Below are 14,553 nucleotides of genomic sequence, written 5' to 3'. Positions count from 1 at the left end.
ATAACAGCGTCGTTCATTGGTGAATAAAATTCTCCCCGTCTCCGATGCACCGAACTAAAGGGAAAACGCTTTTTCTGCGTGCCAGTGCAGCCTGAGAGACAGTTGTCACTCGTGACTCATTTAGCTTGCTCTTCGCCAGTACAACCCTGGCACAACCTAGAGTTTCATAGCATTTAAGAAAACATTCTGTAGGCTTTTTAGTCCCTGCGCTCGTTGCCTTGTGTATTCAATGGACCTTTCCTACTCCGCCCACCCCTTCTCCAGCACCGAGGAAATAGTTCCCCGGCTTTGCACTGGAACTTCTAGACCTCAAGGAGAAAACCCAAGATATCATTTTCGAAGGAACCTTTATATCAATCTGGGCAAAGGAACAGAAAGGAGGACCTAATGTGCAGGCTAAAGATTTAGGGATGAGGTAAAGCTAATGCTTTCTCACACCTTGCGTTTCAATCTACCCATTTTCTGGGAAGAAAATTAAAGCATATCGACAAGGAATGCAATTATACAATTGGAGAAAAATGGAATTGCATGCAGAAGTGTTCAACAAGGGATTCAACAGGTATGAAAAGCAACTTTTCAACTTCAAACAAAAAGGTTTTCTTTTTGCCCAAGGTCTTGAGGAAATTCTACATTCAGAAGTGTAACATATTCCCAAGCTTCTAGATCACATTTTCTCCCTCCATCCCTCACACTCATTTTTACTTTTCAACTATAACTCTCCATGGCCTGAAAAACCCTTACTCCGTGGAACCAAATCTCTCCAGTTTCCCCTTTTGTCTACTTTGTCAGCCTTTATTCTCTCAGCTAATCTATTTCCCTACTACACTTAAACTTAGTAACTAATATTTACTATAAACCATATTATCCTTGTTCCAATACATATAGAATTTAAAGGCAGCAATTTTTGTGGTTGTTTGAAATAAGGTCTCACTATATAGCCCTGACTGGCCTGAACTATGTAGATCAAGCTGACATTGGACTCACAGAGATCTGCCTACTTCTGCATCCCAAGTGCTGGATTAAAAACATGTGCCACTAACTACATCTGGCTGCACCACTGTTTTCTAACATGACTTGCCTGGTGATCCTTTCCAGCAACTGTGGTTGTTTCGGCAGTTGGAGTGGTACTGAGTGTCATGACTCAAGGTCTCAGTACATGGTCTGTTTAGGTACTAACCTACAACCAGTACACTGATTAACAAATCCCAGCCTCTACTATAAACCAGTTCCCTTTGCAAACTGTAACTATTCAATTGAAAGAAGATGGCAGTTGGGGGGAGTGAGAATCCAACCAACAAGATAACCTGAAATATGGAAATCCCAAAGCACAAACATAAGGATCATGGTAGAATGAACCTCTTGGAAAATGTCAAATCCAAGGCACTGGATTCCAATGAGAGTGAATCAGATGAAATCAAAGTACTCCAAAAGACAATCAGTCATAAGAATGCCTAACCAAAGGGGGTAGGGGGAAACAATACCAAAACAAAACAGATACAAACCAATAAAATACTGGAAAAAAATAAAAGAATATAAGTATGTGTACCCCAATAAAACTGGGGATTTCTTTCAAGATAAGAAAGAGGGATTCAATAGTTGTATAAAAACTAAGAACATCAAATTAAAATCTTATGAATGAAGAGGCCATCAAGTCAAAAACTCAGTAAAAGGCCACAAGGACTAGCAAGAGACTCAATGAGTAAGGCCTGATGAACTGAGTTTGAACCCTAGGACCCATAGGGTAGCAGAACAGAACTGATTCCTCTGACTTCTACACATCCATAGTAGCACACTCACACCCACATATAAACACAAACAAACAAACATAGAGGCTGGAGAGATGGCACAGAGGTTAAGAGTACTGGCTGCTATTCCAGGGGTCCTAAGTTTAATCCCCAGCAACCACATGGTGGCTTACAACCATCTATAATGGAATCTGATGTCTTCTTGATGGCTCCATATGTAGACAGAGCACTCATATACATAAAACAAAGAAACAATTTTTTTTAAAAAAAGAAACAAAACTAAAGAAAGTTTTAAAACCTACAAAAATAATATAGATCAAATAGAAGATAGTATCAACTTTAGAAACAAACATGAATGAGAACACTTAGACATTGATGAAGAGAAAACAAAAATAGGATGAACAGAGCATGTAAGATCAATTCTCACCCAAAATAGATTACATTCATGAAGCCTGAGGATATAAGAAAACATCAAACCATGGCGAAAGTAACATACTCTGTAAAACTGGTGCAGGAAATTACCTAAAATAGAGATTGCTATTCTGACTCAGGAAATATTTAGGATACAAACTGAAAAGATGAGGGAGCACCTACATATACCATATTACATATAAAACATTAGCACGGAGAATAAAAAATAACAACAATGGGGAAAGTTCCATGAAAAAAACAAAGTTTTTAATACTAGAAATTTCTCAACAGAAACAATAAAAGTCAGATGTTCTCCATGATCTGATAGAAAGTAGCAGCTGGGAGGTGGTGATGCACACCTTTATCCCAGCACTTGGGAGGTAAAGGCAAGGTGAATCTGAGTTCGAGGTCAGTCTAGTCTACAAAGTGAATTCCAGGACAGCCAGGGCTACACAGAGAGACTCTGTCTCGGGGGGCGGGGAGAGTAGCTACTGGAGCAATGAGATGGCTCAACCGGTAAAGGCACTTGCTAGGCACTGATGGCCTGCATTCCATATCTAGAACCCACATAAAAGCAGGAGAAAACATGTTCTGGACACCACATATGTACCTTGACAAGCTTATCCATGCAGACACACATACTATAAATGAACACACATATACACACGGTAATTCTGAAATTTTTTTCAAAGAAACAATTGCAAAAAAATACTCATAAAAACCTATCTACAAAAATTGTAAAATACTTGAAAACGTAATTCAGCAACACATAAAAACCATCATTCACAATCAGGTTAGTGTTATCCCAGGAATTTATAGTCAATATACACAAATAAAATGCAGTATATCACATACATTTATATAAATATAGAAATAGCAAGATCACACCAACAACAGAGGTTTTTACTTTTTCCCATTCAAATATTTTATCAAAATCCAGCACCCATTAATAAAGTCCTGAAAAACGTAGAAATAGAAAGAACATCCCTCATAAAATAAAAGCAACATAGAACAATTAGCAAACATTATTGCAAATTTAAAAAGTCAAAGAAATTTCATTAAAGGAAAAGACAAGGGTGTACGTTTTCTCTAGTGTTAATTCAACAAAGTGTAAGATATCTTGTGTAGACCAATAATAAAAAGTAAATAAAGTGAATATAAGGAAAAGCCACTATATTCTGAATGCACACAATATCAGATAAGAAACCCTAAAGACTGCAATGGAAAAGTTAAAAGTGATTTAGTAAAACATTCAACAAAATCCTAGAATACAGACTCAAAAGCATGGCTTGGGGAAATGGCTCAGTGGGCAAAAGCACTTGCTGTGCAAAGCAGATATTGGAATTTCAAATTTTATTTAAGATGTTTGGTACATTTAGAATTAACTATTTTACACAGAGAGAGAAGTCCTAATTTTATTCATTCTAAATGTGAATATCCATTTTGGTAGCATCCAAGTTTTAGTAACTACTCTACCAAATGTATTATACATAGTATAATAAAGCTGCAAAGGACCTACAGAATTCAGAGAGACCTGCAGAAATGAGAATAAGACATTTCATGCTACTATCTGTTATTGCCTAGTTAGAATATTTTTATCCTTTAAGTGAAAACAGGAATCATTTGATTAGAGACAAGTGAAATGCAAATGAAACTTGATTGCTGAGTAAATCATCTATACACAATTTCATTAACCTTTATTTTGATTTTTTTCTTGTTTGACAGTAGTGGGTATCAAAGCCAAGGTCAATCACATTGGAGAAATGTTCAGAAACTGATTTTCAACAGTAGCTTTATTTCCATCTCACAAATATTTGTTCAATGTTTACTCACCACACCTCAATTTTCTCGTCAAAATTGTCAACACTAGGACTGCAACAATTAGTCTTCTTGTAACAATATAAACAGAGCAAAGAATCCTTCAACTTTGCATGCTTAATTCTGAGTGCTGGCATGTGAAGGATACTTGAAAACTACCATCTAATATCTATATGATATGTGTGTGTACACATACCTATGTACATACAGATATTTTATTTTATATTATGTGTATCTATGTACACACAATTAAATGTAGATACCCAAAGAGGTAAGAAGAGGGTGCTATATGCTGGAGTTACATGAAGTTGTGAGTAGACTGATATAGTTGGGAACTCATCTCTGGCCCTCAGAAAAGCCATCTCCCCAGGCCACATAATACATATTTTCTGAGAAATATAAGCTGGTGCGGGAGTATTGTCTATATTCTGTCAATCATGTTTTAAATGCTGACTGGTAGCCAGGCAGGAAGTAAAGGCAGGACAACCAGACAGGAAGCAGAGGTGGAGCAATGAGAACAGGAGAATGCCAGAAGAAGGAAGCTCTCCCCAGTCCTGCCCAGATCATGGAAGAAGCAAGATGTGAGCTGCCCCGCTGGAAAGATATCAAACCATGTGGCTAACACAGATAAGAACAATGGGTTAATTTAAGTTATAACAGCTAAAACAAAGCTTGAGCTAATGGGCCAATCAGTTTATAATCTTATGGAGACCTCTGTGTGATTTTCTTTGGGGGTGAATGGCTGCGGGAACTGGGCAGGACAGAAACCCCGACAAACAGGCCCTCATGTTACAATAAGCTTTATTTTTTTACAAGATAAGTTATTTTTTATTATTGATTCTTATTGAGCTCTACATTTTTCTCTGCTCCCATCCCTGACTCTCCCCTCCCCTTCAACCTTCTCCCCAGGTTCCAGTGCTCCCAATTTACACAGGAGATCTTGTCTTTTTTTTACTTTCTACTTCCCATGTAGATTAGATCTATATATGTCTCTCTTAGGGTCCTCATTGTTGTCTAGGTTCTCTGGGATTGTGATTTGTGGGCTGATTTTCTTTGCTTTATGTTTAAAAACCACTTATGAGTGAGTACACATGATAATTGTCTTTCTGTGTCAGGGTTACCTCACTCAAAAATGTTTTCTAGCTCCATCCATTTGCCTGCAAAATTCAAGATGGCATTATTTTTTTCTGCTGTGTAGTACTCCATTGTTTAAATGTATCACACTTTCCTTATCCATTCTTCAGTCAAGGGACATTTAGGTTGTTTCCAGGTTCTGGCTATGACAAACAATGCTGCTATAAACATAGTTGAACACATGTCCTTGTGGCATGATTGATATACACCCAAAAGTGGCATTACTGGGTCTTGAAGAAGGTTGTTTCCTAATTTTCTGAGAAATTGACACACTAACATCCAAAGAGGATGTACCAGCTTGCATTCCCACCAGCACAACCTCTCCAGCATCAGTGTTTTTTATCTTGGCCAGAAAAAACATAAACTTTATTGGAAACAATGGTGCTAGTTCTATGTTCAATATGCTATTTCTTGTATTTCTAGAAGGCTATGTCTATTACAAGCCTTATACTGAGAAAACTTGAACATACTTGTCATTAATAGACATTTAAGAAGCAAGAGATTATAAATAATTGACATAAAACATAATGGACTAACCAGTATGTTTATATAATTTATAGATTTGTCTTGTGAATACATTACCAACCTTAGACTTATATCACCTCAATGCAAATAGCTTCTTTATACATTTTCTGTTGTTGCTCTTTCAGAGAGTGTCTCATTGGTCTTCAATAGAGGGCTCAAGCTATTCTCCTGCTTCAGCATTCTATGGAGTGCAAGAACCACAAGCAAAACCAGGTGTAAGTTACTTGCCTGCCGCGACTGCCTCGACCAGCAAGGAAGACGCAACACCGGAGCTCTTCTTGCAAGCAATTTACTCAGGACCTTGTTACAATAGTTTCTCTCTCCGGGCAAGCTCCTCCCAGCCCTTAAGTAGCCCTGGGCAGCCAATCCTGGATCGCCACGTGGGCACTGTCCATAGGACCACTTATACGCAAGCAGCTTACGATCATCACGAGATCCTGACCTTAGCCAAATAAGGTGTTGTTTACCACTGAGAGCGCTGGCTTTTGGGATCGCGGAAGGCGGAAGCTGGCGCCATCTTTTAGGTGCGGCTCCACGCAGCTCTCTACAGTTCCCCCTTTTTTGTTTTAAAAGCAACAGGCAAAAGTAGAAGTCTGATCTCTGTTGAAAATGAAGCATGTACTATTGTTTATCCAGGTGGCCTCCACCCAGAAAACACTAGAACCGCTTGGTGCCCTTTTTACAGAGGTGGGAGTTAGGCACCAACCCATGTGCAATCAGACTTGCTCTTCTTGAGGTAGATGTAATTACCCTCAAGTGCAGTGCACAAGCCTCGCACCCTGTGCTTCTATATCTTTTAAAGTAGTTAACCAAGCTTGGGGGGACTGTCCTGCTTCAGTAGCCGTGAAGGCTTGAATGATCATTGCTGCATTGTGACGTTGTGAGGCTCTCATGCAACAAATGCACTACAGACATACCAGGGAGGAAAGCACCATTAGGCCTGTCAGGGCTCCTATTCCCGCCCACTCCTTAAAATAACTAGAAGTTCGTTTCAGCATATTAAGAAAAGCATTAGCAGTAGGTAATTCCAGCCATGTGGCATTCAGGGAAATAATCTGGTTGATCAAGGTGTCCGTCAGGTTCTCGAACTCCTTGCTCCAGTTTCCCTGGAGGTATGCGCTCAGCTGCCAGCTCAGGTTACCGTTCTTTGTAAAATTCTCAGCCAATCTAGAAGTAATGCATAAAGAGGAGAGGGAATGAATACATACTACACTGGTTAAGGTTACTAAATCATCCACTTGCTCTTGCAAGAGGTCTACTCTTTGGTGTACTGTCAAAATGCCAGCTTTTAAATGACCATCGATAGATTTCAAAGTGGTCATGGTGTAGGCTGTCCTCTCCATGATTTCATTAACTGTCTCTGCAATCTGAGTTGTTGCAGCCATGGCAACAGCAGCTGTCATGGCAGCTGCAGCAGATACAGCAATTGCGGAGACTAGGGCTGCTGTTATCCCAAAGTCTCGTTTTGTTCTGAGCAAATGAGCGATTGGGAAGGTACCGGTATCAACTCTGACTGGGATGGGAACATATGTGGGAACTCTCATCACCACAGCTGTGTTATAAGTACCATTCCAGCATTGACTTATGAGGCAAGTTGCCTTAGAGGAATTACAATAGATCACATCCTCTGTGGCATTGGCAATATTAGTCAGCAAAAAGAAGGAAGGTACCTTTAAACACTGGACTGGCAGAAACGGTAAGGTTGTTCATCATTTTATTTATAGTAACATTTGAAAGAACTCCCTTCATATCTCGGCTGGCAGAGATGTTAAGTAGCCAGTCAAATTACGAAGGGCAGCAAAAGGCTCTAGGAATGAAAAGGCCCCTCTTTCATTAGAAAGAATCCATTGAAACCAGGGCCAAGTATTTTTCGTATTAGTTTTCGGATTAGTCCGATTAGCAAGATTAAAGGAATATCTTCCTAAAGGAGGGGTAAATTCAAAACCTGGTGCAATCTGCTTTGACTTATGATCTGGGCTTTGACAAGGTGTCCAATGAGGGGGGTACCCTAAATTAGGGACACAATAAGGTAATACTTGTCAGGTGGTGGAATTCCCTAATCCAATGCGTGAACTTGAAGTCCAAAGCCCTTCCCATCAACATCAATAAGGTAGTAATACTTGTGGCATTACTACCATTTTTACCACTGCCCGTGCCTGAGAGAGCACCCGTATTTATTGTTTTCAGTGCTTCTGCAAGCATGGCGAAAGGCACATGATTATCGGTCAATGGGTCAAGCCAATTACCCACCGAGCTATTTTTCAACCATATACATGGGTTAGAATTATTTTCAAGAGAAATGTTCCTTGAAGAGGAACATCAGTTGCATTATACATAACCATGCTAGGGTCTAAATTTACGCAGGGTAAGCCTAATTCACAACTAGTGGGAAAAAAAGACAGGTAAAACTTTTGACGCAGAATGAACAGGTATAGGAATTGGCCATGCTTTTGCTATGGCCCACAAGATTTGTTCATTGGCCTGGATCACCAACGTGGACATCAGGACCGTCACCATCAGTAGGATCACAGTCTGAGGCTTCATCTTGTTTGTTGTTCCTCTGCACTTGTACTTTTCTCACCAAGCGCTCTGGTACCCAAATAGGGTCCAAATGATCCTGTGGAAAAACACAAACAGAGCCTCGTGCCCATGCCAGCACGGGATCAAGGCCATGCCAGATCCCTGTCAGAGCATCCTTCCATTTTATCAATCCTTTTAAAGGACTGGATGGGCAAGAATGCCTGTCTGCTGCAGACTGATTGGTATTGTCCAAATTTAAAAAATTAAGTGTAAACAAGGCTAAGGAAAGTCTATTCTTGGGGGTCTGTTGATGACCTATTCCCCCTTTTTGTTTTTGAAGCAATTCCTTTAAGGAGCGATGAGCACACTCCACAATGCCTTGGCCTTGTGGATTATAAGGCAGTCATGTATGAGTTGAACACCCATGCGTTGGCAGGAGGTGAACTTTTGTCCCGTATAAGCGGGACCATTGTCTGTTTTCAGTTGCTGGGGTTTTCCCCAGGCAGCCCACGCTTCTAGACAATGAGCAATCACTTGGGTTGCCTTTTCACCAGTCATGGGTGTGGCATGGATAATGCCGGAGCACGTATCCACGGAGACATGTAGGTATTTTACCTTGCCAAACTCAGAGAGATGGATAACATCCATCTGCCAAAGTTTAAGGGGGAGCAATCCACGCAGATTGACCCCCAAAGTTTGAAGGTGATGATGTATGACACATTGTGGACAATCCACAACCACCTTGCGTGCATCAGCACAGGAAATGGCAAATTTTTGTTGTAGGGTTTTGGCGTTAACATGAAACTCTTTATGAAAATCATGAGCCCTCTGCAGGGCAGAGGCAAGAAACATCCATTCTTGTCTGGTACACTGATCAACCTTGTCATTGCCGGCAGCCAGAGGGCCTGGCAAACCTGTATGTGCACGAATGTGCTGTACAAAGAAAGGATTCTTACGTTGCCAGAGTAATAGCTGTAATTGTGTAAATAGCCTATGTACCAGGCTGGAGGATTTAATAGGTCCAGCGCACTCAAGGTATTTTAAGGCGTTAACAACATAACAAGAATCCAAAATTAAAATTAAATGTAAATGGACAGGATTTAAACACCTCAACCACGATTGCTAGCTCCACTTGCTGAGGAGCTCCAGGAGAAAACTGATATTTAACAGGTTCTGCTGAGTCCACCATGTAAGCACCATAGCCAGTCTTAGATTCATCTGTAAATATAACACTGGCTCCTGGAATGGGCCGTAAGGCAGTGATTTTTGGAAAGACTACCGGATATTCTTTAAAAAAGGTTAACAGTGGATGTTTAGGAAAATGACAATTGATGTGCCCAGAATAGGAGCACCATAAAATAGCCCAATCATCAATAATGGCACATAAAATATTAACTTGATTAGTATCATATGGGGTGACTATTACACATGGTGCAACTCCAAAATGTTGCAAGCAATTTTGAATGCCTTGCTGAGCAAGCAAAGCGACAACAATAGGACAATATTCTATGGATTTCGCGAGGGAAATCCTGGGATGAATCCAAAGTAACGGTCCTTCCTGCCACAGAATACCTGTGGGTTGTAGATTAGTGGTTAAAAATGCATAAAGCAATATCCTTTTCAGCCTGCACCCATTTTAAAAAGGCTTTAGATAATTTTTCCTCTACAAGAGAGAGTGCTTGTCGAGCTTCACTGGTTAATTGTCTGGGAGAATCTAGAGCTACATCACCAACTAAAACATCATACAACGGCTTTAACTCATAATTTGCCATGCCCAAACTTCCCCTGATCCAATTTATATATCCCAATAATTTTTGAAAATCATTTAATGTATGCAAATGATTTTTTCTTAATTCTACCTTTTGTGGTATAATTTGATTATATGTTATTTTAGACCCTAAATAATTTACTACCTCGTCTTGTTGAACCTTTTCTGGAGCTATACATAGACTCTTCCTTTGTAATACCCCCACCTAAACACTGTATGCCTCATGCAAAGTTTGCTCTTTTTTCGCTGCCAGGAGAATATCATCCATATAATGGAGACATTTCACAGTTGGAAAACGAGCCTGTAAGGGCTCCAAAGCAGCAGCTACAAATAATCGACACATACTAGGACTATTGGCCATACCCTGAGGTAGGACAATCCATTGATATCTTTTCTCAGGTTCCTCATGGTTGACTGATGGTAAGGTAAAGACAAATCTTTCATTGTCCTTGCTATTTAAAGGGATGGAAAAGAAACAATCTTTTATGTCTACTAATATAATGGGCCAACACTCTGGTAATGCAGATAGCAAGGGGAGGCCACGTTGAACAGGCCCCATAATTTTCATCTGTGCATTTATAGCACGAAGATCACGTAATAATCTCCATTTTCCAGACTTCTTTATAACAAAAATAGGAGTATTCCAAGGGGAGAGGGAGAGTTCTATATGCCCTTCCTCTAGCTGTTCTTGCACTAACTGATGGGCTGCTTGTAGTTTTTCGGAAGATAGTGGCCACTGAGGAACCCACACTGGCTCTTCTGTTTTCCAGGAAATGGGAATTCCTTCCTCAGCGGCCCCTAAGAAAAACCCAACCTTTGTCTGGGTTTTCTTGGTTTTGCCTCTATAGGATCCTTCTGCCTCTGCAAGAATTTTCCCAGGCCAAACTCAGGATGGCAGTCCATGCTTTTCATAATAGCTTGAGCCTTATCAGAATATTCATTACTTAACTTAAACCCCATAGATTTCATAATATCTCTTCCCCATAATGATACTGGGAGCTCTAGGACATATGGCTGTATTTGTCCGGAGTGTCCTTCTTCATCTTGCCAAGTTAACAAGCTTGCACTAACATCAGAGGCTTTTGTATACCCCAGTCCTTGTAAGGTATGCGAGAGGCCTGGACGAGCCACCCGCGTGGCCAATCCTTGCTAGCTTTAATACTTTTGTCCGCTCCAGTGTCCAGGAGCCCTGTAATCTTGGTGCCATTAATAGTCAATTGTAAGGTAGGCCTCTGATCTAAACTCAAAGACAGGAAGGTAAGATCCGTTCCTGAGGAGCCAAATCCTTGACTACCTCTCTCTCTGTTCCTATTGTGCTGGAAACCTATCATGCAAGCTGGGCAGGATAACAAGCTGTGCAATTCGATCCCCTGGAGATATGGCACTAATACCCTTGGGTGACTCCACCATAATTTTAACAATGCCTGTATAGTCTGGATCAATTATTCCGGGATAAACCTGTAGGCCTCTCAAAGTAGTAGATGACCTGCCTATCAATAACCCTACTGTGCCTGGTTGGAGAGGGCCTTGAAAGTCAGAGTCTATCGTTTGAATTCCCATTCGAGGGGTTAATATGAGCCTGGTGGTAGCATGGAGGTCCAATCCTGCTGAACCCGCAGTGGCTCTCCCCAGTTCTGTGGGTGTGTGAATGTCGGCCATTGCTCCAATTTCCCTTCCTGTACCTGCTCCTCCATTGCCCCATGTATTTGAGGACCCTGAGGCCAAGGGCCCCGCTGTCTATTTTTTGACCTAGTATTAGGTTCGAGGGGTCATCCGTTGATATCCTTGACGGATCTGCACTCATTGGCCCAATGCTTTCCTTTCTTGCGTGTGGGGCATATGCCTGGATTTTGATTCTGGTTAATTCCTGTTCCCTGGGTAATTCCCTGCCGAGCATTTCCTCCTTGAGGGCAGTTGTGCTTAATGTGGCCTGGCTTACCACATCGAAAGCAAGTTCCTGCATTGCCCCCATTTTTGCTCAACCTAAGTACTGCAGCTGCCAGTCCGGCATTGGCTAATGGACCTCCTAATTCTCTACATGCTCTCATCCAGACTTCTAATCCTCTATTTTTATTTGGGGTGATAGCCGCTCTGCACTCCTGGGTACATTGTTCATACACTAGCAGCTTGACAAACGGCATAGTGATGTCCAGGTCACCAAAGATCTTTCCTGTTGCTTCTACCATCCTAGCCACATAATCAGAAAAAGGCTCCATAGGTCCTTGAAGGATCTTAGTCAAATTACCAATTACCTCCCCTTTATTAGGTAAGGTCTTCCATGCTCTTGTGGTAATGTTAATCTGATCATACACTTGAGGAGGATATCCATTTTGCTGGATGGCAAACCTGCCTTGTTCAAGCAACATGTCTGTGTCCCAGACTGTTGTGCCCCTCCAGCTGCTAGATTTATTGCAGCCTGAGCATTGGCCAATTCAATTAAAAGAGCTTTCCAATCTAGATACTGACCAGGGGACAAACATGCTCGTGCTAGGTTCATCCAATCAGTTGGAGTCATGGCATATCTATGTAGAGCTTCCACTTGTGCCACCGTAAAGGCGGCTGTAGTGCCATAAGTCTGGACAGATTCTGCCAATGTCTTGATGACCTTAAAATCTAAAGGCTCATGGAATCAATTGCCTTACGGATCCTGAAATACAGGAAATGCTGAGGCCGTCATCATTTCTGCCCTGACTTCTCTCCATACCTTAGGATTGAAAGAAATCCCTCCCTCTGCTCCTATAACCTCCAGATACGGGGGCGGAGCTGAAGGGGTTACAGTCCTGCGCATGCCTTTAGATGTCTTATTTTTCTCTCTGTTTCCCTTTTTCTTGGAGATTTTCATTCTTTTTAATGTTTTCCTTAGGGTTTCTCTATCTTCTTCATCCGTTTCTGTCTCTGGTGTCTCTGGGTCTGGCCCTGTCTCTGTGCTCAAGGAGACAGAATTCTGACAGGCTAGGATATAATCGACCCTTTTGTTTTTCCTGGGCCCTTTTCTTCTTCCCTCTACCTGAATCTGTATCAGATGCCACATCAGACTTTGCCTTTTAAGAGGCTGCCGTTTCTGAAGCTGCCCTCTCTGAACATCCCTCCTGTAATATCTCTAAGGCTGCTTGGCCATTTTCTACTGCTTCACTGCACTTTTGATCCTCGAGGCAGCTTTTCACTAATTTCCAGATAGGTCTTACTCCAGCCTTAAGCGTTCCCTGTTCTGCAGCAAACTCAAGGTCTCTACCTAGCTTTTCCCATGACGGAGTCATGAGCTTCCTGGAGACTGCAAACCAAGGTGCAGTGGTATCACATTCCTCCAGGAACCTCCCTAAGGTGCTTTTCTTAAGTTTTAGACTTTTTGAACGAAGCAGCTCGTTCAAAGCCAGAAAAATTGGGTGAGAAGGAGAATTCCCCATATCTATTCACTGAGGATTCTCAATACACTCCCTACAGCAATAAGTAAAAATGATGAACCAGAACACTGTATTCAAGAGTACCCAAGCTGCTAAGAGCAAGTAGTAATCCATCAACAGTATCCAGCAATTTTACTATCAGTTCATGGGGCTAGCGAACCGAATGTGCTCTACAGACTTGTAGCCCGTCCGCTGTAGTAGGCTTTACTTTCACTTTCGATTTGTCCGCTCTAGTCGCAGCTCTACTTTCACTTTCGATTTCCCCCATTCTCTCTGTTTACAGGCAAGAGCAAATAACCCGTTTTGGTCATGGATCCCCAATCTTACCTTGAGGACTTACCGGTGCACCCCCTGACTGCTACAAGTTCTGGGCTCCAGGGAAAGGAGAGGAGAATCTCCGTATGGGCCACCACTTGTCGCAACCGCCTTGACCAGTACGCAACACCGGAGCTCTTCTTGCAAGCAATTTACTCAGGACCTTGTTACAATAGTTTCTCTCTCCGGGCAACCCCTTAAGTAGCCCTGGGCAGCCAATCCTGGATCGCCATGTGGGCACTGTCCATAGGTCCACTTATGCGCAAGTAGTTTACGATCATCACGTGATCCTGGCCTTAGCCAAATAAGGTGTTGTTTACCACTGAGAGCGCTGGCTTTTGGGATCGCGGAAGGCGGAAGCTGGCGCCATCTTTTAGGTGCGGCTCCATGAAGCTCTCTATACTTGCCAACCATATTTTCAATAGTAAAATGATGATGATGAAAAACCAAGATGTCTTGTATGAGAATAGACCAATGATTAAAAATAATACACCTATAATGTTATTAGATTGACTCGTTTTATTCCAAGCACATTTAATAGCTTCAACTGTGGAGGTCCAAAAATGTGAATCTATTTCTACCTCATCTGATAGTCAGAGTTCGGAGGTTGCTAAAAATTGTTGACAATAACCAGGGCTACACATACTGACTCAGGATGTGGTTACTTGGTACTTTTGACACTAAGATAGTCCATACAGGTATATCCACTCCACTCTAACAGATGGTCAGGATATGCAAGCATATTTGCCTTCAGGATACTTGGTCTTGGTCAAGGGTGGCTTCACTGCCTAAACAACAGAATGCTTTGATGTCTCAGTGTTAAAGAAGTCTTTTGTTGCTTTCTTCCCCCTTTCGTGTTGGTGTATAAAAGGGCATGGAAAATTAAACATAGGTGATTTCAGTATTCACTAGAACT

General features: G+C 41.5%; 1 long non-coding RNA gene across 2 annotated transcripts; it reads left to right on the top strand.

Annotated features, from left to right (window-relative positions):
- The first annotated feature begins 2 nt into the window (after positions 1–2).
- On the top strand, positions 3–14,136 carry LOC148121818 (uncharacterized). Of its 2 annotated transcripts, none has more exons than XR_015738110.1 (4): positions 3–559; positions 5,759–5,848; positions 10,175–10,290; positions 13,606–14,136. It is a non-coding gene; the product is annotated as an uncharacterized LOC148121818 (long non-coding RNA). The 2 variants fall into 2 exon arrangements; XR_015738109.1 differs by having other exon boundaries at positions 5,759–6,157.
- Positions 14,137–14,553: the final 417 nt, after the last annotated feature.

Source organism: Myodes glareolus, chromosome 6 (assembly GCF_982192425.1).
Source record: "Myodes glareolus chromosome 6, mMyoGla1.1, whole genome shotgun sequence".
NCBI lineage: Eukaryota > Metazoa > Chordata > Mammalia > Rodentia > Cricetidae > Myodes > Myodes glareolus.
The sequence above is the reverse complement of the archived record's forward strand: the minus strand, read 5'-3'. Positions and strand labels throughout refer to the sequence as shown.